This window comes from Notamacropus eugenii, chromosome 1 (assembly GCF_028372415.1).
Source record: "Notamacropus eugenii isolate mMacEug1 chromosome 1, mMacEug1.pri_v2, whole genome shotgun sequence".
Classification (NCBI taxonomy): domain Eukaryota; kingdom Metazoa; phylum Chordata; class Mammalia; order Diprotodontia; family Macropodidae; genus Notamacropus; species Notamacropus eugenii.
Window position 1 is genome coordinate 745774610 of NC_092872.1, and position 21797 is coordinate 745796406.

Here is a 21797-nt window from a genome sequence, read left to right on the forward strand (position 1 = left end):
AAGGGGGATTTGGGAAGAAAGGGGGAATTAAGGTGAGGGGTACATCATTACTGCAAGAGTAATTATAAAAAATGAGGCCATTGTTTAAGATGTACAGAAGAGAAAGAAAATCTGAAGGAAGTGGAGTCAAGCAGGTCAGTTTTTACAACAACCTGCTGAATTTATTGCCCACTCCCCCACTTTTGTTAAGCAAACAATGAAATAGACATTCAGTTTTATAGAGAATCCTCTTTTTCGTGTATAAATTAAAGATAAAAAATATAATTAATGTGTCAAAATATATTTTAAAAAATACTTTCTCCTTGAAATGAGAACTCTGGAATTTGACTGTGATGATCTGGGAGTTTTCATTTTAGAATCTCTCTAAGGCAATGATTGGTGTACACTTTCATTTTCTATTTTGTACTCTGATTCTAATAGGTTAGGGAAGTGGATCCTCTCTATTAGCATAGTAACTTTCTAGTGTCAAGGTCTTTTTCTTTTCTTTTTTAAATTTTGCTCATTTTTTCTGCCTTTTTGTGACTTGGTGTTTTTTATATGACAGTTGGGCTCTAGTCCTGAGCTGTACCAACCTATTTGTGTTGGGGTTCTGGGTCTTACTGCCATCTCTCACTGGGCTTCAGGGATTTGGCTGCTTGCTTTGGCTGGAGGCTTTCCTTCTTCTAGGTTTTCTTTTAATTGGGGGGTGGGGCCACCCTGTTGATTTCCCCTACCTGTGGAGTTCAGGGGTTGGCCTGTTCTACGGGTGGGGCCTTGTTTCTGCATTCCTATGTTAACAGAGGCTTTCAGGTAGCTGGTCTTGAAGATCAGATTTTGTTGCTGGTCTGACCTAGGGGTCAGGTTCTGATGTTGGGTTGCTATGGAAACAGGGTCATTCTGTTGTTAGATACCAGAGGCAGAGTCTTACTGTTGGCCAACTCCTGGGTGGGGCCTCATTACTGTTCAGCAATGGTGTCCAGGCTTTGTGGTGGCTGGGATTGCTGGGGTGGGGCCTTGCTTTGCTGCCCAAGAGTTCACTTTCCTGGGGGCTGTTGGTATGTAGGAGGGCGGGACTTTATTGTTGAATTTCTCTAGGCTTGGAGCCCTCCTGCAGGTCCCTAGCTGTGAGGCTAGGGGCTACAGCTCTTGGGCCTCACTACCCTCCTACAGTTGTGAGACTTTTACTGCCAATCTGGTAAGCTGCCCCTGTGCTCTAAGATCAACTGTGATATGGTTTTCCAGTTCTTTGGAGGGGAATTGGAGGGAGTGTCTTCAGAGAGTTCTTCCCTTACTAAGCCGTATTGGCACTGGAAGTCTCCTGATTTTCTATTTCTTAGTTTATTTTTGGGGGAGGGGGCTTTTTAATGTATCATTAGTGCTTATCAAATAACTGGCTCACAGTAATCACTTGATAAATTCTTTTTGATGGACTGATCCCAGAGACTCTGCTCCTCATCTACTATATAGAGCTTGGGGGGTTGAAATAGAGGACCTCAAAACAACTTATAACTCTAGATGTATGACGTTATGAGCTTGTATTTTTTGCTAGAGTCCTTAGGGAGTCACTGAATAATTTGTGAATAGTGGGGCTGACATGGATGTATGCTAATTTGGGGGGGAATGGGCAAACATGTTGGTAATGTACTGAAGAAGGAAGAAATTAAAGAAAAACCAATTGGCATTTTTTCTTCTAGAGTCAGGGAAAGAAGTGATAAAAGCGTGAACCATGGTCGAGGCAGTATAGAGAAAAAAAGGAGAAAGGTAAGAAATCCTTTTATGGTAATCTATGCTTGTTAGCCTAATGTTAATATTAGAATGAGAAGAGATTTTGAAGATCATTTACTCATATCCTCAGTTTTATAGATAAGGAATTGTAACTTAGAGAGAGAAAAATCACTCATTATCATGCCTTGCGTAAATGAATGAACGTTCATAAGATAATTTTGCCTCCTAAATGAGTGCATTTCGTGATATCATGCTGATATGTATATAAGATTGACTTCAGTGAAGTCAGTTCCTTGTGGAAAATGAAACAAATGAAACCAAAGGCCTTAAGGGTCTCTAGATCATGCTGGTCACTTCCAACAAAGCTCCTATTTCTCTTTAACTTATCTTGGTTTCAGCCAGCAAAGAGGAAAAAAAAATGAAGGAAACAAACAAAAGACATCCACTCATAGTCATTTTCATTGCTTTTTAAGTTATTTTTAGTTTTCAACATTTACTTCCATAAGTTTTAAATTTCTTCCTACGCCTTCCCACCTCCTCCCCAAGATGATGTGCAATATGATATGGCTGTACACATACATTCCTATTAAACACATTTTCATATTACTCATGTTGCACAGGAAAAAAATATAACAAATGGGAAAGAACATCAAAAAGAAAAAACAACAAAACAAAAAAAAAGAAAATAGTCTGCTTTCCTCTGCATTCTGACTCCCTAGTTCTTTTTCTAGATATGGATGGTATTTACCATCATGAGTCCTTTGGAATTGTTTTAGGTTCTTGCATTGTTGAGAAGGGCAAAGTCTATCAAAATCAGTCACACACACTGTGGCTGTTACTGTATACAGTGTTCTCCTGGCTCTACTCACTTCACTCAGCATCAGTTCATTGGTCTATGCCCCGTTTCTTCCACAGTATTTTCCCATTTATCCAAAAGTTTTGTCAAACAGTGAGTTCTTATCCCAGAATATGGGGTCCCAGGGTTTATCAAACAGTACACCACTATATTCAATGACTACCATGTCTTGAGTACCTAACCTCTTTCACATCTATCTCTTTCTTAGCCAGTACCAAGTGGTTTTGGTGTTTGTTGTTTTATAATACAATTTAAGATATGTTATGGCTAGGCTACCTTCCCTAGCATTTCTTTTCATTATTTCCCTTGATATTCTGGAACTTCTGTTCTTCCAGATGAATTTTGATGTTTTTTTTTTTCTTGCTCTATAAGGTAATTTTTAGTAGTTTGATTGGTACACCACTGAATCTTTCATAACCTCTATAATAACTTAAAATGGAATCTTTCTTTCTCTCTCTTGCTTTTGGGCTTTGTTAGTAATATATAGAAATGCAGATAATTTATGAGGATTTATTTTATATCCTGCAACTTTGCTAGAGTTGTTTCTGATTTCAAGTAATTTTTTACTTGGTTTTCTCTAAGTATATCATTATATCATATGTAAAGAATAATAACTTAATTTCTTCTTTGCCCATCCTAATTTCTTCAATTTCTTCTTCTTCTCTTATTGATAAAACTAACAATTCTAGTACCATATTGGATAATAGTGGTGGGAATGGACATCCTTGTTTCACTGCTGATCTTATGGGAAATGCATCTAATTTATCCCCATTACATATAATGCTTGCTAAAGGTTTAGGTAGATGCTACTTATCATTTTAGGGAAGGCTCCATTCATTCCTATTATGTTCTCTAGTATTTTTCAGTAGGAATGGATGTTGTATTTTGTCGAAAGGTTTTTCTGCATCTATTGAGATAATCATATGGTTGCTGGTAGGCTTGTTGTTGATATGAGCATTACACTGATAAGTTTCCCTAAGATTGAACCAGCCCTGCATTCCTGGTATAAATCCTACCTGATCAAAGTGTATTATTCTCCTGATAAGTTTCTGTAATCTTGTTAATATCTTATTTAAAATTTCGCATCTAAAGTCATTACAGAAGCTTCTATTATTTTCTTTCTCTGTTTTGACTCTTCTTGAATTAGGTATCAGGACTATATTTGAATCATAAAAATAATTTGGTAGGATAGTTTTCCTAGTTTTCCCAAGTAGTCTATATAGTATTGGAATCAATTGTTCTTTAAATACCTGATAGAATTCACTTGTAAATCTATCTTACCCTGAAAATTTTTTCCTAGGGAGTTCACTGATGACTTGTTCAATTTTTTTTTTCTGAGATGGGGTTATTTAAAAATTTTACTTCCTATTCCATTAATCTGGACAATTGATATATTTTCTTGTAAATATTCATCCATTTCATTAAGATTGTCAAATTTAGCGGCATATAATTGGGCAAAGTAATTCCTGATTATTGTTTTAATTTCTTCTTCATTAGTGGTGAATTCACCTTTTTCATTTTTGGTACTGGTAATTTGACTTCTTGCTTTAATCAAATTAACCAAAAGTTTATCAATTTTTTTTATTTTTTTCATAAAACCTGCTCTTGGTCTTATTTATTAGTTCAATAGTTTTCTTAATTTCAATTTTATTAATCTCTCCTTTGGTTTACATTGTTTCTAATTTCTTATTTGATTAAGGATTTTTATTTTGTTCCTTTTCTAGCTTTTTCATTTGCTTCCCAATTCATCGATCTCCTCTTTCTCTATTTTATTGTAAGCATTCAGAGAGACAGAATTTCCCCTGAGAACTGCTTTCACTGCATCCCATATGTTTTGGTATGTTGTCTCATAATTGCCCTTTTCTTGAATGAAGTTATTCATTGTTCTTTGGTTTGTTGTTTGACTCACTCATCTTTTAGGATTAATTTATTTTTAGTTTTTACTTAATTTTTTGTAGTTTTTATTGTATAATGATATGAATGGATGCATTTAATATTTCTGTTCTTCTGTACTGGATTGTGAGGTTTTTAGGCTCCAGTAGATAGTCAATTTTTGTGTATGTCCTATGTAGCACTGAGAAAAAAGTATGTTCCTTTCTATGCCCTTTCAGTTTTCTCCAGAGGTCTGTCATATCTACCTTTTCCAGAATTCTAAGCACCTCCTTAAGTTCTTTCTTGTTTATTTTGAGGTAAGATTTATCAGATTCATAGAGGGGGAGGTTGACAGCCCCTATAAGTATTGTTCTGCTGTCTATTTCTTCCTGTAACTCCCTGAGCTACTCCTCCAAGAATCTGGATGCTATACCATTTGGAGCATACATGTTAAGTAATGATATTTCTTCATTGTCTGTGGTAGCTTTTAGCAGGATATAGTTTCCTTCATTATCCCTTTTAATTAGATCTACTTTTGCTTTTGCTTTGTCTGACATTAGGATTGTTACCCCTGTTTTGTTTTGTTTTTCCTTCAGCTACAGTCTGATGCATTATACTCCAGCCCTCTACCTTTACCCTTTGTGTCATCCCCTTTTTCAAATGTGTTTTTTGTAAACAATATATTGTAAGATTATGGTTTTTAATCCAATCTTCTGTTTTCTTCCTTTTTTATGGGAGAGTTCATTGTATTCACATTCACAGTAATGATTACTATCTGTGTTTTTCTCTCCCTCTTATTTTCTCATCCCATTTATTATTTTATCTCCCCCTTCTCACTTGCCCTGCTCAAAAGAGTTTTACTTTTGACCACCACTGCCTCCCTCAGTCTGCCCTCCCTTCTATTAGCCCTCCTCCCTTTTCCGTTATGACTTCTTCCCTTCCTTCTAACCATCCTCTTCGCTTTGTTTCCCCTTTCCCCTCCTACTTACTGTAGCACAAGTTAGATTCCTATACTTAACTAAATAAGTTCTTCCCTTCTTGAATCAAATCTGATGAGAGTAAAGTTCAAACAGTGCTCATCTCCCTTCCCTCTTTCTGTCTATTATATTTTTGTGTCTCTTCATGTGATCTAATTTACCCTCTTTGGCCTCCTCCTTTCCTCTTCTCCCACTACAATCCCTTTATATCCCTTCCTTAAGTTTTTTATCACATCAATTAATATATATGGCCTTGTGAAGGCATGCCTGGGGTCCTGCTTTTGGCATTTGCTGGATCCATTACCCTGGGACTCAGGATTTCCCACTGGACAGGTGAGGTAGGGTTGTTGCTGACTTAGAGGGAAACCTCCTGCCCTGTACTGGTTTTCTTCAGCCACAGGAAGACATTAATTCCCCTATCCTGCCAAGCTACAAGACTGCCATGCCTTTTCAGTTGGCTCCACTATTCCAAGATTTTTCCTGGGGTAATATTCTCTTGAGTTTTTCAAGGTCAACAAGGGGGTTTGAGAGCATTTACAGTTTTGTCTGCCATCTTCACTCCCAGAATTTTACGTAGATGACTTTCAAACCTTTGGTCTATTGGCTGATAGTTCCAGGAGTAGCTGCTGCCACTGTCACAGGCCCCACACAGAATTGAGCCTATCTCTCACTCAGTTCCAAAGAGACCCCAGTTCTGCACTGATAGGTCTGAGAATCAACATTGCTTCCGCTGATTCAGTCAGCAGGGGTCTGCTCTGGCTCTGCTATGGATGAGCCTGTGCTGGTGTAGCCCCCAGGCTCTGTGGCTCTGTGCTACTTTCCCAGCCAGGAACAACACATCCTTCTGATCAACCTCTAAGGTTTTCTTGGGCTGGGAATCTGCCATTCTCCGTCTCTCTTTGACTCCAGTGTCTGCCACTCCAAAATCCTCTCAGATTCAGATACCTTTAGAGGTATCTGAAGGATTTTGTGGGAGACCTTAGGTGAGTCCCTGCTTTCACCCCGCTATCTTTCTAGAGTGATTTTCTAATTCTTCTGTTTGGAGCAGTTTTCCTGCTGCTATTTCCAGGGACCTGTTAAGGATATTTCACATCTAATCTATATTTATTCATACGATATCAGTATAAATTGGATCCATTTGTCCACCCTGAATAAGAATCACAGGTTAATAGTCATCCAGCCTATTGCCTTCAATTTTTCCCCAAGTCAAACTTTCTGGTCTGAGTCTTCTTAAGAGGGTTGAACTAAATGGTATATGAAGTTCTTTTTTTTTTTTTTAACTTAAAAGCTACATCCTTTAAAAAATGAGCTCCAAAGTATGTCTAAGCAGAACATTACTTTTCCTCTTTAAAGAACATGCAAATCACAGTTCCTGTCATTGGATAATTACCACAAACCAAAGGAAAACTGAGGCATTCCAAGGGAACCTGTTTAACCCCAATCCCTCATTTGATAGTGAAGGCCATTCCATCCCTTACCTCTTTGGGTTTACATCTGACTGTAAATTTGTCTGCAATTCAGGAAATCTAATTAAATTAGCCAAGTATTTCTATTCATCAACAAGAATAAAAGAGGACATTTATTCTACTTTCATTCTCCAATAGAAGAATACAGACTAGAAACAGTAATTTAATGATTACTGCTAGTCTTTGAATATTTTCATTTACAAATGACCCTCTTTCATCCCCTGTGTGCTGAAGGAAACCTATTGCACCCCAAAACATCACGGTATTGTTCAAGTGTATTTAAGACACTAAGAATCATATAATTTGGGAACCATAGGAATAATTTTAGAGGTCAGGTAATTAAAGTCCTTCCCCCTCCATGGTACAAGAATTTAAATGTTATCTCATGTTCAATATAATTCATTACTGGAAAAAATCTGAATGAGTGCATTTTTCAACCAATTTAAGTTCAGTTGTCTTTTCACTATTTTAAGGTATAGATTGTGGTATTCAAGGCTTGGGAATTAGCATCATGCAGAGGATAATGGTAAAGTACATGGGAAGAGTGATCAGGCTACAACACATACAAATAAGGAATTACAAATGAGAACTATACCAAAGGATAGCTCAAAGCAATTTGATGTTAAAAAAACAGTCTGATGGCTGATACCTCATATTACACATTATGTTCCAGTAAATTTATTGAGTCTCTTGTCAGGAACATGTGGGAGAGAGATGACATGAACAGAAGTCATAGGATGAGTATGTATCATTGATTGGTGACCTGCTTTGTTGAGGGGAATATCTAAGCGGTTAAGAATCTAGTTGTGTATCAGAACATGAGACTGTAGACATAGCTACAATAGCGAAGGTTTCCGGATCTTGGGAAAGAAAAATAAAATGTGAGCTTGAAGTACCCTGGGAAATAAAGGTGTTTTCTTTTTCTTTTTTTTTTTTGCATGAGTAAATGTAAAAATGAGCCAATCCTGAGGGAGGGGAGAGCAGAAAGCAGTCTAGGATTAAGTATCTTGGTGGATTGTTGCATTATGTACAAATAAGCACAACTCAGGACAAAAAGCCTGGGAAGTACTTTCATCCACACTATTTTCATCCTGACTTTTCACAAAAGCTGGAGAAAGGTTCTCAATGAGACCAGAGTCCTCCCACAAAGAATGATGTCAAGGGTGAGAACTGGCAGAAATCGAAGCTAGCACTCACTACTCATCCCTTGTCACCCTCACAAAAGGCTGCCTTTAAGAATGTCATATCTGTTCCTTTCAAGAAACATCAACCATATTGAATGGGTGCAAAATCAAGGATTAGTCAATCTTTATTATTTTTTTTTATTAAAAATGTATAAATGTGGGTGACGAACCTTGCCTTCAGATGGAACATGCTCATCTGGGCCTTTTCTACCTTTTATTCAACAAGTGGCGATAAAGCCCAAGAACAAATATCTAGAACTGTTAGGGAAGGGTTATTTAAGTCAAAGATGGCATCTAAGAGTGGTTGATAAAGATGAGTTGCTTTTTTAGCTTTAAGAAATTAAATTAATTACTTCGAATGAAAACTTTCAGCTTCAGTCCTATGGTGTGCAAACACAACCACTACCACCACCACCACTACCACCATCACCACCAAAACAACAGTCTTTCTCACTGTGAATGAGACTTTAATCATTGAGTGTCAAAGTGAACCCTACCTGACTCTCTCTCCTCTTTGGATCCTTGCTCATCTCTCTGTGTTTACAGCTTTTATACTGTGTTCCCTGGTACTGTTACCACGTTTTTAATTCATAGCATACGCAACAGAATGTTCCAACAATGTGCCATACAGAATAGACCAGTCATTTTGTTCCTGATTCTGACAGTTTTAAGACACATTTCTTCTATATGTCAGGGTTTCCCATTAGGGCCCCTGTTCTGAGGAAGGAACTAGAATCCTTCCCATCCTTCCAAAATGAGGTTGATTTTGATCATATGCAGCCTTTCCATTTTTCATCTGTTTTCTGACTCATTCACCTATTACCCAAGCTCACCTATTACCCTAATGCTTCATAATTTAATTTGCTCATTTTCCAGGAGAATGTAGACTCCTTAAGGGGAGCTACTACTTACTTTTGTAGATTTTTGTATTTTCCTGGCTTAGGAAAATGCCTTGCACATACTATGTGGTTAGTATTTTTTTCAAACCTCATTTCAAATCTGACAAATCAAATTGTTTGATTTTCTTATGATTCTATCAGTGATATATGAAACACATGAATAAAAATGACAAAGAGTATTAACATCTAATTCTTGTGGTTTTCACAGTAAACTTCTTGGACTGCTTCTAAGATAAAAGCACTCATTTAGGCCAGCTTGGAAGGCTCTCCATAGTCTGTATCCTGACTATTTTTGGTCATATTTCACCTTAATCATGTTTATACAATCTATATTAATAATAATGATTCTAACTAACTTTACATGGTACATACTATGTATCGGGTAATGTCCTAAGTACTTTAAAATTGTAATTTCATTTATCCTCCCAACAACCTTTGATGGTTGGTGCATGTTATAGATGAGGAAACTGAGTCAAAATAATGTTATAAAATTTCTCTATGATCAAATTACCAGTAAGGGTCTGAGGAGAGATTTGAACTTAGGTTTTATTGACTCCAGGTCTAGTGCTCTTTTCACCGGACCATCAAACTTCATCTGGTAAAGCCATACAAGACCACAATAGTTCCCCACACTCTAAAAATACACAGATGTTGTCCCTAACACAAAGTACTATTATGAAAAGTAAAAGTGGAAGAATGAACAAATACCATATACAGATGTGTTGTGGTGTCAGGGATACCCAAGACACAAACTCAGAAGAGGATAATTCAAAAAGAATTACAAAAAGAGACTCAAAGAAAACCTAGCTTCTCTACAAAATCATTGAACATTCCCAGAAGAAATGACTAATTTTTAATGAATTTAAAATAGTCTTATAAATAGAAGGAGAATATTTTGGGAAATAAATGGAAATGTTATGTGAGCTATAGAGAAAAGACCAGGAAAGATAATTAATGACTCGACCCAAAAGTTATGGAAATTTTCCTAAATAACAGAGTACTTAAAAATCAGGATTGACCAACGTGAACTTAATGCTATTGTCAGGGAACTGAAATATTAAAATACATTATTTGTATGAAAAAAGGTATCTCATACTAAATACGATAGACCTGGCAAACAGATGGAGATTTATTCTAAGAATCATTTGACTACCTTAAGTCCATGAGAAAACAAAACAAAATATAGGATTCTGTTTGGAAAATTTTGAAAGAAAAACTGCATGGATATATTAGAACAAGAAGCAAAGTAAAAATAGAACTGCCTCATCTGTCTCTGAAAGGTGTCCCTAAATGAAAGAAGTACCAGGGAAAAATTCTAGGAACTCATAGCCTAAATCCAGCACTTCAAGGAAAAAGTACAATAAATATGCAGAATGAAACAGTGCAAGTACTGATGAAATGCACTCATATTCAGAAAAGATTTAGACAATAATACTAATAAGAGAAAATATGGAATATGATGATCCAAAATGTAATCCATATATGCCTACAACTAAGAAAAGCCTGAAAGTGATACTATAAGGAGAGAGAGAGAGAGAGAGAGAGAGAGAGAGAGAGAGAGAGAGAGAGAGAGAGAGAGAGAGAGAGAGAGAGAGAGATGGGGGGAGAGAGAGAGATGGGGGAGAGAGAGAGAGAGATTGTGTGTGTATTTGTGCATGTTTGTGTGTTGCATGAATTTAATTGAATCTATATCTCTCTATCTATTTATTTTTGTAGCTATATTCCTGGTGAAAAGATCAGAGATAAGGAGAAATTTAAAATATAAATATGGAAGATTAGGGAAAAAATCAAAAAGTTAAATAAAATGAACTATCAGATGGGCTTTTATAAAGATGAATTCTGTATTGTAAAGGGATTATATATGTGCCTCTCAGCATTCTAAATTCATTAGGGGGCAGTAACATAAGTTACTTTAAATACCCTGGTGATTTTAAAAGAATTTAGGAAAGGAAAGGATACACAAGAAAAGAAGAGGATGAAGAGGGGGAATTTTAGAACTTGTAATTAGCTGTTAGATGAAGACAAGAGGAGAGGGACAGGGGATCCACAGGTACAGTTGATAGAATGGCAGACATATTTGAATGAGTTGAAATCTGGCTATTTGTGTGACCTTGGGCAAGTCACTTAACTCAGTTTGTCTCAGTTTCCTCATCTGTAAAATGAGCTGTAGAAGGAAATGATAAACCACTCCAGTATCTTTGCTAAGAAAGCCCAAAATAGGTTTATGAAGAGTAAGGCATGACTGAAAAGTGATTTAACGACAACAAAGAAGAGAGGTACAGGGAAATAGAAGACAATTTCAGTAAGGATAAAACATTAATGTTTATTAAACTTCTGTCTCATATCCCTTTTCTTATGTGCAAAGAGGTGGGGGGAGGTAAAGAGAGTAAAGTGTGCAAAATATTAGAATAGGGTGTGGAGCCAAGATGGCAGAGTAATAGCACGGACTTTCTAGAGCTCTATCCCTAGGTCCAGCCAAATACTTGTAAAAATGGCTCTAAACAAATTCAGCAGCTACAGAACCCACAGAGTGACAGAGTGAAGCAAATGTCCAGCCCAAGATGGCCTTAAAGGTTGTAAGGAAGCGTCTTATCACTCTACACTGGGAGCAGAGCACAATCCAGTGCGGGCTGCCCAGGCACAGAGGGGAGCTGAGCAAGCCATGGTGGGGGGACTGAACCTCTTGCATCTGGGATGGCTTCCAGACTTCATAACCCCAAACCACTGAGTTCAAATTGGAAGTTCAGAGAAAAAAAAAACTGGGATCTGTGTGACAAAGTACAGTGGCCTGGCCCCAGCCCCAGGACAGCAGAGGAGGAAGGGGGTGCTGGAACGTTGCAGCAGCCATAGCAGCAGGAAGGGGAGCTGCAATGACTGTTTCTGGATCTCCAGGCCCACAGATTTTGGGGAGGATCAAGCAGTTGACAGTACACCCCTTACCCCCACTGGAAGCAGAGAACTACCTTGACAAAAAGCTCAAAAGTCAAGTAAATGTCTGGGGAAATGAGGAAAAACCAGAAAAAGAACCAGACTGTAGAATCTTACTTTGGTGACAAGGGAGACCAAAGCATACAAACAGAGGACAACAAAGTCAAAGCTCCTCCATCCAAAGCCTCCAAGAAAAATATGAATTGATCTCAGGACATGGAAGAGCTCAGAAAGGATTTTGAAAATCAAGTAAGAGAAATAGAGCAAAAATTGGGAAGAGAAATACAAGTAATGCAAGAAAATCATGAAAACCGGGTCAACTGCTTGCTAAAGGAGACCCAAAAAGTGCTGAAGAAAATATCTCTTTAACCTACTACAGACCATCAGGTGCTGTGCTTGGTGCTGAGGATTCCTCCAAGAAGGCAGTAATCCCTGCTGTCAAGGACATTACACTCAGAGCAGTGAGATGAGTACATATATAAGCACATATGGAATAAATATATAAAAATAATGAGTAGCAATAAATCCAAAGCTGTTAACTGCAAGGTACTCAGGAAAGACACCAGGACTTGGGGGGATCTGGAAGGTCTTCACGTAGAATGAATTGCTTTAACTGCATGTTGGAAGAAATGAGGAACTCAAAGAGGGAGAGATAAGTGGGGAGTGAATTCCAGTTATTGGTTTAGGGCATAAAATACAATGAAGCTGAAAAGATAGCTTGTGAAGTGCTAGCTATTATTGTAAAAATCTTTAAATCATAAGAGATTACATATACATACATGTATATATGTAAATATAATCTGTATGTATAAATATGTATGTATGTATGCATGTATATATCTATATCTGTCTCCTTACACTATTTTTATAATTTTATGTAATTTTAATTTTCAATATTCACTTCCATAAGATTTTGAGTTCCAAATTTTCTCCCCATGTGTCTTCTTTCCCCACTCCAAGACAACATTTGATTTAATAATCTGATACAGGATCTTACATCTACATTCATATTAAGCCTATTTTCACATCTCTTTACAATTTCTATGCATTTTCCACACAATTATCCAGTGAATTAAGGATTCTTTCTGGATGGGCCCAGGCTGTCCAGGCTTTATTCCACTCCCAACTGTGCTTCTGATTTTCTAGAATTTCCCAATGTAGACATTGTCCCTCCCTCTTCCCCACTTCTCACCCCCAGTTTTCAGCCCCCTTTTATGTTCTGACTTACCCTCTTACAGCCTATTATAGTGTAAGCTTCTTAAAGGCAGGAACTGTCTTTTCTTTTGCTGGCATTTTTATTCCCAGTGTTTATCACAGTTTCTGTGACAGAGTACATATTTAGTAAATACCTGTTAGGGATTCTACCTTTCCCTTACTCCAACATGTTATTAATGTAGAAACTGAAGCTATGATGTGATTTGCCCAAAGTCACACTCTCAGGCGGGACTCAATATCCACTCTCCTATCTCAGTCTAGTTCCTTCTGTACTATATCTAATTCCTCTGCTCTTGACATTACTTGCCCTTATTTCATCCTTATATTGGTCCTTTCCTCTTTCTAGGAGTGACCACATCCTTGTGGGGAGGAGGAAATGTCAAAAGTTCAATTTCTATTTTTTTGAAATGTTAAATGACTCTGCTACTTTTCAACTCCTTAAAGGGAAACTCTTCTGCTTTCCCAAATCAAGTTTCTGGTGTTTAACAAAAGCATAAATGAGTGAACGATAGGCATTTTGGGAAAGCAAGAAAATATAAGATGATGGACGACAGAAGCCTGGAGCATAAACCCTCTGGGGAACGCTACAGTGATAGTTGTCTATGTTAGGACCAAAATGCTCTGGGAAGCAAATGTGATAGCCCAACCAAAATATTTCGTGCTTCAAGACAAGAAACAAATCAAAAAGATACTTTCTTGAGGCTTTGAAAGCTGGGAAGGCAGCAGAGAATGGAGGCATTAAAGGGCATTAGCAAACTGACAGATCTTTCTGCAACATGTGGGCTGAACAAAAGGCTCTTTGTCTCCTGTATGGGCTGTTGATTTTTTTCCTGGCTATATTCCTGTCTGAGATGGTCGCTCTAGTGCTAGTCTCAGAATCTAAAAGCTCTGAGTTTGAGTCTTGCCTCTGAACGTTATTAACATCCCCTTCAGTGGCAGGGTCTCTGGGAATCCAAGGGCAGGTCTATGAACAATCTGAGAAATGAGAAAGACAAGGATGAAGTGTGTGTGAAGCTTTGATACTGGAAAAAATGCTTCTGTTTTGATGTAGGTGTAATTTTAGGAGTTTGTAAAGCCCAGCACATATGCCACTTCTTATACACGATGCTCAACATAGTTAGTTTTGTCTTTCTTGAAATTAATCTGTATTTTTTTAGTGGTATGTGCACATTTTGGATATAACCAGTGTAATAGAATGTTCTTGAGAGAAGAAATTGGTTTAAAATGTCTTTGTATTCTTGAAACATATACTATGTACTTAATAAATGACCGTCAAATTGAATCATGTGACCAATCCAAATCCTGGTTCCATTACTTTTCTCAGAACGCATTAGCATTTATCCAGGGAAAACTCTATTTCTCATGTACTGCTTTTTATTTTCTGCATTATTATACGTGTATTCATTATTTCTTCTGAAGTAGAATTAAATGAAGGGAACTACTTTTTATGAACCCTCCCCTCTAAAATGCCCTTCACAAAGCTGAAAAAATAGTAGGCACGAGGGTATTGACGGCGTAATGATGGTGATGCAGCATGCAGCATATAGAAGCCTGGCTTCAGGAAGGTCTGGGTCTCAGCTCTGCCCTGACAGGTATTGACTGAGGCACCTGAGGCAAGATTGTAGCCCCTCAGAACACTCAGCTACTGTCCCTGATTGTATGTTACCACCTAGTGGTTATTCTGAATCACGGGAAAGAGTTTTCATACGCACATGCACATGCACACACATACATATTATATTACATCACACCCCAATATATATTATGTAATATTGTACTATATTGAGTTTTATATTTTTATTGTTGCGTTATGTTGCATTGTTATGTTATAAAACATTGCATCACATTATATCACGTTATATTATGTTATGTATTTTGCTGTTATGTTATATTATGTCATGTCACACTATATTATATACTGTTGTGCCACATTACCATATATATATACCCGATATATTATACACTTCTGTATATAAATAAACATTTGTATATACACACAAATATACACACATGCCTACACACTCATATATATGTATATACAGTTATACACATATTATGTATTATATCATACCATATATCATATATTCATTATAAAGTGTATTTATATATATATGTATGCACACACGTATGTATGGAATGGAGGGAGGAATGGAGAGGGAGAGAGAGAGAGAAAAAGAGGGAAAGAGAGAGAAAGAGTGAGAGAGAGAGTGAGAGAGGGAGAGAGAGAGGAGGAGGAGGAAGAAGAAGACAGAAATATTTCTGCTGATTGATTTTAAGGTTTCAGTATATGTGTAAATATTCACTAGGGTCAATCGCCAGCATTTGGCACAATACTTGGCACCTAGGAGGTGCTTTTTTAGTTCTAGTTAATTGACTGACTAGGTGGAAATGAAGTGATTTTTCAAAATATTTTTTGTTTGTTGTTTTTCATGCAGGTTTCTACTCACAAACCATTGTAAATCAAGGCCCCAAACTTTCTGAAAAAATTTTCCTTTCTATTCATATTATTAAAGATAAGTAGATAGATGTGTGAATCCACCCACACCCACATTCCCTCTCTCTCTCTCTCTCTCTCTCTCTCTCTCTCTCTCTCTCTCAATGGATTACCTTATTCTCTTAGCATCTTTCAGTTTAATTGGAAATTTCCTTGTCTCATGGCCACAGAAGCAAATAGGGAAAAAGTCAGTCTGTTCCAGATCTTGACTTTGCACTATAGGAGGCATTTGAAGTTAAGTGCAGGAGGTATTGGCATAAAGGTCTGAGAATTATACTCCTTTGTGGACACAGACTCACCCCCAAACTTGAGATTAGTATCTTGTTCTGTTAGGGATTGCCTGCCTATCCCATAAAAATTGGGTACTTAACGCCTGCCCTCTCCCCTACCCCCAGCTACAAACAGGCAGACTCTGGAGATTAAGTAAATTCATAATTGTGAAAAGCTTTGAAACAACTCATGCCCTGTAGTTGTTAAGGGTTATTATCAGAATTAATCCTTGTAATGAGTATCTAGATTTTATCTCATAAAGTATCTTATTAATAAGGTAAATAATGTACTGCTTTAATGAAATCTGTGAAGCATGCTTCATGGCATGAGATAAGAAGAGATTCTTGTGAAGCAGGTCTCAAATCTAAATAACACAATTTTTATCTGGACCTTCCTCCCCGCTCTCTACTGCCCTGGCCCCTTTTTCTTCATAGTAGGCGTAGGTCCCGTGTGTACTCATGAAACTTAGATATCAACTATGGAAGATAGATGGCAGGCAAGTTAAGAGTGATTATGTCACAAACCACATCTGGCAGTTCTTGTGAAGCAGATGCCAATAAGGACATGCTTGGCTCTATTTAGTCTTCTGCCTGGTGAAAGGGTTTTTCCAGTCTTGGATGCTGTCACAGTGCCAGATGTTTGATGATTTCACTGTGGCCCTGGTCCCTCTACAAAAACATTACTAAATCATTGTAGAGAAAAAGAGAGTAGGAGGTAGCAGGAATTGAACCACATATATAATATCCAGGGATTTCAAGTCTGCAGCTTCTCACTTATTCATTGGTTGTTACATTGACTTTTAACTGTCACTCAATATGACAAAAGTGTCAACTGCCAGACATAAGAACCAAAGCTACCACTATTTTTTCTCCAGGTACCTTGACTATAAATCCATAAAGTATGAGAACATCGGATTAGGATTCTGGGGGAGCTGGGTTCAAGTGTTGGCTGTTCAGGTCTAGGGTGTGTTCAGGGAGGAGCCCTTTTCAGGGCTGTTTCCACCTTTGGTGTTCACCTGTTCTACCTAACTCTCACCTGTGGCTCTAAGAAGCTGCAACACTCGTAACAGCCACACCCTGGTAAACCATTTTGGCAAACACACCAAACCAGATTGAGGGTAATCAAAGGGTCTCAAACCTATTGGTGAGTTAGGGGGGTGCCTACTCCAAACATATGACTACTTTCCCTGGTGGAATGAGCGGATGAGAACAATTTGTTCCAATGGCCATGAAGGCAGCTGAAGCAGCCCATGTGGAATACTTAGGGCTTGGTTAGACTCCTAAGATGCTAAGGTTCTCCTCTGCATCCTGAGTCATCGCCAGCCATCTTGATTCTGTCCTGCCACTGGACTATGATGATTCTGGATGAGAGAATGAGGCTGATAATTTTATGCAACTCTGCCTCACTTAAAATCAATTTACACACGAATAAAAAGACCTCACCCATACCATTTTACTATTATATCTCAAAGTCCTGTGGCGACAGGCAATTGATGAAGCAACAGGTATGGATATACTGGGAGCTGTAGTCACAACCCTGCACACAGGTGGACCAGACCATAGGGTAGATTTTCACTGGAAGCAGCAGTGGGATTCCACAGCCCCCTGAGAATCTGAGCAGTCTTTTAAAGATCATACTGCTCACCTCCTGGTGTGAGGAAGTAGGCTAGAAAAGGTGCCCTGAAAATTGTTCGTTTACCCAACCCTGACCTGATTACCATGGCAGATGAGGAATCCCACTCTGCGGTTAAAAAACACACTCAAAAATGTACAAAATGTAAAAAAATAATCATCTGCAACTATGATTGCCAAGCATTCAAAGTATGCTTCAAAGGACTCAACTCCGATCGGCTGGCCACGTTGTTCGAATGCAACTTTCTAAAAAGACTATTTTATGGACAACTTGCATGGGGCATGTGATCACATACATGGTGGCCAGAAGAAGTGATACAAAGACACACTCAAGGTCTCTCTCAAGAACTTAGGATTTGATTGTGCATCATGGGAGATACTGGCACAGGACCATCAGCATGGCATGCCCACATCAGAAAACGTGCTGTGTTCTGTGAGCAAAGCAGAATTGAAACAGCACAAAGGAAATGTAGGGTGCATCAAATTTGTAATATCCATTTTAAATGTTCACACAGACTATCTGTGCCCAATCTGTGGTAGAGCATTCTGAGCTCATATTGCTCTGATCAGCCACAATTAGACACACTGATTTGTAAATGTGATACCCTGAGTAAGTCATTTTACTGCTCTGCACCTCAGTTTTCTCCTCTGTAAAATGAGAGTTTTGGATTTAGTGGATGAAGGTCACTTCTATCTCTCAAGCTACAATACTATGAAAATTTCCTTCACACACCTAGATATCCTCCCTTTTGTGCTCCTGAACTCTATCTGTTTTCCTAACCTTAGTTTTTACTTTCCTGTTCAGTATCTGGTTTCATAATCCAGCTTCATTCTAATCTCAACAACATTGTCCATATCTGCTGCTGTGGGACATTCACTGTTTCTCTTCCTTTGCATCTCCTGACTTTGTATTATGCCCCACTGAATTCTATCTCATAGCCTGATCCTAAGTTTTATTTTGTTTCAGTTTTTCTTTTTCTTTTCTGACTTTTGCTTGCTCACTGGCTTCTGAATCTTAATTTTTGCAAGGGTAGATGTCTTCCATTTCTTCTTTGAGAAGCTGGACATAAGAAGTGGGTGACAGGAAAAAGTATTTACTAAGCTTGTACTACATGTCAGGTGGTGTGCTAAGCATTAGGGATAAAAATGCAAACAAAAGGAAAGATGACATTTTCCCTCAAGGCTATTATGTGCTAAAGGGAGAATATAAGAGAGGAAGAGGTACCCACTCTTGGGCATCAATGGGAAGTTTAGAGAGTCAGAAGAACAGCTAGGAGGGGAATGAAGCTTGAACCATCAGAACTCTACTCTAAAATGAAAGCCTTGAGAGGAACTCACCAATAGATGAGAGGCTACATTGGGGGGACATTTTCTGAAGGAAACCAAAAAAAGATAGCAAGAAGAGTTCCAAAATGAGAACAGAAACCCTGCTCCATATTGGGCAAAGTGAAATTCCAATGACAAAAGTGTCATACATTAAAATGAATCAATAATGACTTAGAACACTCTATAACAGTGGTTTCAAGTTCAAATTGGAAAAGGACCACCAAACCATACATAATATGCCTGAGAATAGTATATTGACTTTAAAAACTGCATATTAACATTGTCCTATATTGCATTTTTATTTTAAAAAATCTCCCAATTAAATTTGAATCTGGTTCGGGACACACTCAGCAGTACTGAAGTTGAATGTTTTACACATTTGTTCTATAAGAGAGATAATGATAATGTTTTTTCTACCCCATTAGAGATAAGAAAATAGTCATAGACATGTTTTAAAAATGCTGGTTGTTTGGTTAGTAAACTTCATGTTCAAAGAAGACCAAAATGACATCAAAAATGACATAAAAATTGCTGATTATAGGATGGCCTTTAATGTCTATTAAATTAGCAATTAATTAATAACCAGGCCTAGAAAGAACAACATTGACCCTCCAGTGTTCTGTCCATAACCTCATGTGACACAAGGTTTGGCAATGTATCAGCTTGCTAAGGCAGGATCCCAAAGGAATGAGATATAGGCAGAGTTTTGATAAGTGGCATAATGACTAGATTACTGGACTAGCATATTTGAGTTCTAATACTGATTCAGACACCTCATGATCCAAGACAAATCAATTAAACTCTCTAAGCCCATTTTCCCATCTACAAAATGAGGATAATAATAGCATCAAAAGTGTTGTTGCCAGAACTAGGGGGATAGTTTCTATGGAATATTTTGTAAAGTGTTTATTATTCCAATGAGGGTTAAGAGAAATTATCTCAAAACATGAGCGCCAAAGAAGGGGCTATGGATATTCAAAGGACCATATATTGGGAAGGTGGAGAGATGTAAAGATGCTTAGAGCAAGCTCTAAGTAAGGATATTTTTTTTTAATATAGGGAAAAATGTTGGATTCAGCATTACAGAACCTATGTTCAAATCTAAGGTCAGAAACTTACTGCCCATATAACCTTGGATCATTTACTTTAACTCTGTAGCTTCATGTGAAATATGTATATTGGACTAGATGACCTCTAGGATCCCTTTTGGTTCTAACTCTGTGATGTACATCACAGCTTTGCATGAAACAGACACTTGCCTAGCCAATATTTCAACACCATCAGGACTTCATGACTTCCAGTTTCCCAAAAGGACTTCTCTACTAATGCCTTCAATGCAGTGAGTATAGGAACTCATTTTGGGATGACACAAATAGTCAGCACATTCCAATGAAAGTACAGGACTAAAAATTCATGCAGATATGCCCTGTTCCAGCTTGACCCTTTTCTTAAGCAATTAACATGATCAGTAAGATGTATATAAGACTGTAACTGGTTCAAACATCCATATTACACATTATTTATGTGACATTTATTCCGTTTACTATAGGAACACAGTTCTAAGAGTTCTTTGTTCCATATATTATCCAGAATATGTGTAAGTCCCGTAGTAGAGAGTAGATTGACTGAAGGGAAAATAACCTTAGCCATTTCTAAGAATACAAATTTTGAAGAGACTTTCTTCAAACTGTCTATATGTTGAGCTGAGATTTATCTTTTTTTCACTTAGTAGCATTTTATTTTTTTCCAGTTACATGTAAAGATAATTTTGATATTCATTTTTTTAAAGATTTTCAGTTCCGAATTTTAATCCCTTCCTACCTTCTCTTCCCTGATGATTACTATTTGCAGATACCTGATTTGTGCATATGATGAAGCTAATGGATCTGTCAATTTATTTCACTTCAGTTCAGTTCAATTAAGGGAACATTTTCTAATTCATAATATATGCCAGGCACTGAATTAAGTGCTTGGGACGTGAAGATAAAAATGAAATATTCCTTGCCCACAACGGGCTTGTATTTTATTTATACATATTCATTCTTTCATTATACCAGTATTTATTAAATACTTCCTGTATTTCACTAGGAGTTGGAGGAGATGATAGTTCAGAATTTTTCCTGCCTATGATTTTATTGCTTGTGTATTTTCTCTGACAGCTAAAATTACCTTTAAAGGATGGAAAGAAGGAAGGATGGAAGGAAGGATGGAAGGAAGGAAGGAAGGAAGGAAGGAAGGAAGGAAGGAAGGAAGGAAGGAAGGAAGGAAGGAAGGAAGGAAGGAAGGAAGGGAAGGAGGGAGGAAGGGAGGCAGGGAAGGAAGGAAGGAAGGAAGGAGGGGGGGAAGGGAGGGAGGGAAGGAAGGAGAGAGAGAGGGAGGGAGGAGGGAAAACACAAAGCTTTTCTAATAATTAGAAATATCCAGTACTACAAAAAGCTGCTTTGATAGTACACTCTCCCATACTGTAGATTGTTAAGGTAAGAGTCAATGACCTACATTCAGAAATGCTATAAACGGTATTCTTATTTAAGTATTATATGAACTAGAAGGCCTCTGTGGTGTCTTTGCATTTTGAGGCTCAGATATCTAGGTCCTCTGTCTAGATTTATGTACTCAATGATAACTGAATGAACTGCCCATGTTGTTATGGCTGCTATGATGCATTAGTGAGTAGGAGAGCAATTTGCTATAAGAATGGCTAAAGTCAGTGAATATTAATGCAGATCCTTAAAAATGTCTCAGTGAAGTTAAATATGGAAGACTTGAGATGCCCTGGGCCTAGAGAATTCTGGATTGCCCTGTCTGAATCAAATAAAAGTGAAATGAGAAATGGGAACTATGAGTGGGTATGGTCTGTGATCACTGTGACTATTTTGGCACCTTTCAAGCTTCCTTCATCTTATATACAAGATACTTGCCAGTATAGAGGGAACAGTGATGGAAATCAGTAAATTAAGGTTTTGTTTAGTGAAAAG

General features: G+C 37.6%; 1 long non-coding RNA gene across 4 annotated transcripts in view; it reads left to right on the forward strand.

The window, feature by feature from the left end:
• Window positions 1-876: 876 nt before the first annotated feature.
• LOC140524410 (uncharacterized) overlaps window positions 877-21797 on the forward strand; it is a 55043-nt gene continuing 34122 nt past the window's right edge. For 3 of the 4 annotated variants that reach the window (XR_011973738.1, XR_011973727.1, XR_011973733.1), the window contains exons 1-2: window positions 878-1174; window positions 1674-1740. This is a non-coding gene — a long non-coding RNA (uncharacterized lncRNA). Of the gene's footprint in view, window positions 1175-1673; window positions 1741-21797 lie in introns of all 4 variants that reach the window. The other variant, XR_011973718.1, reaches the window with a different exon arrangement.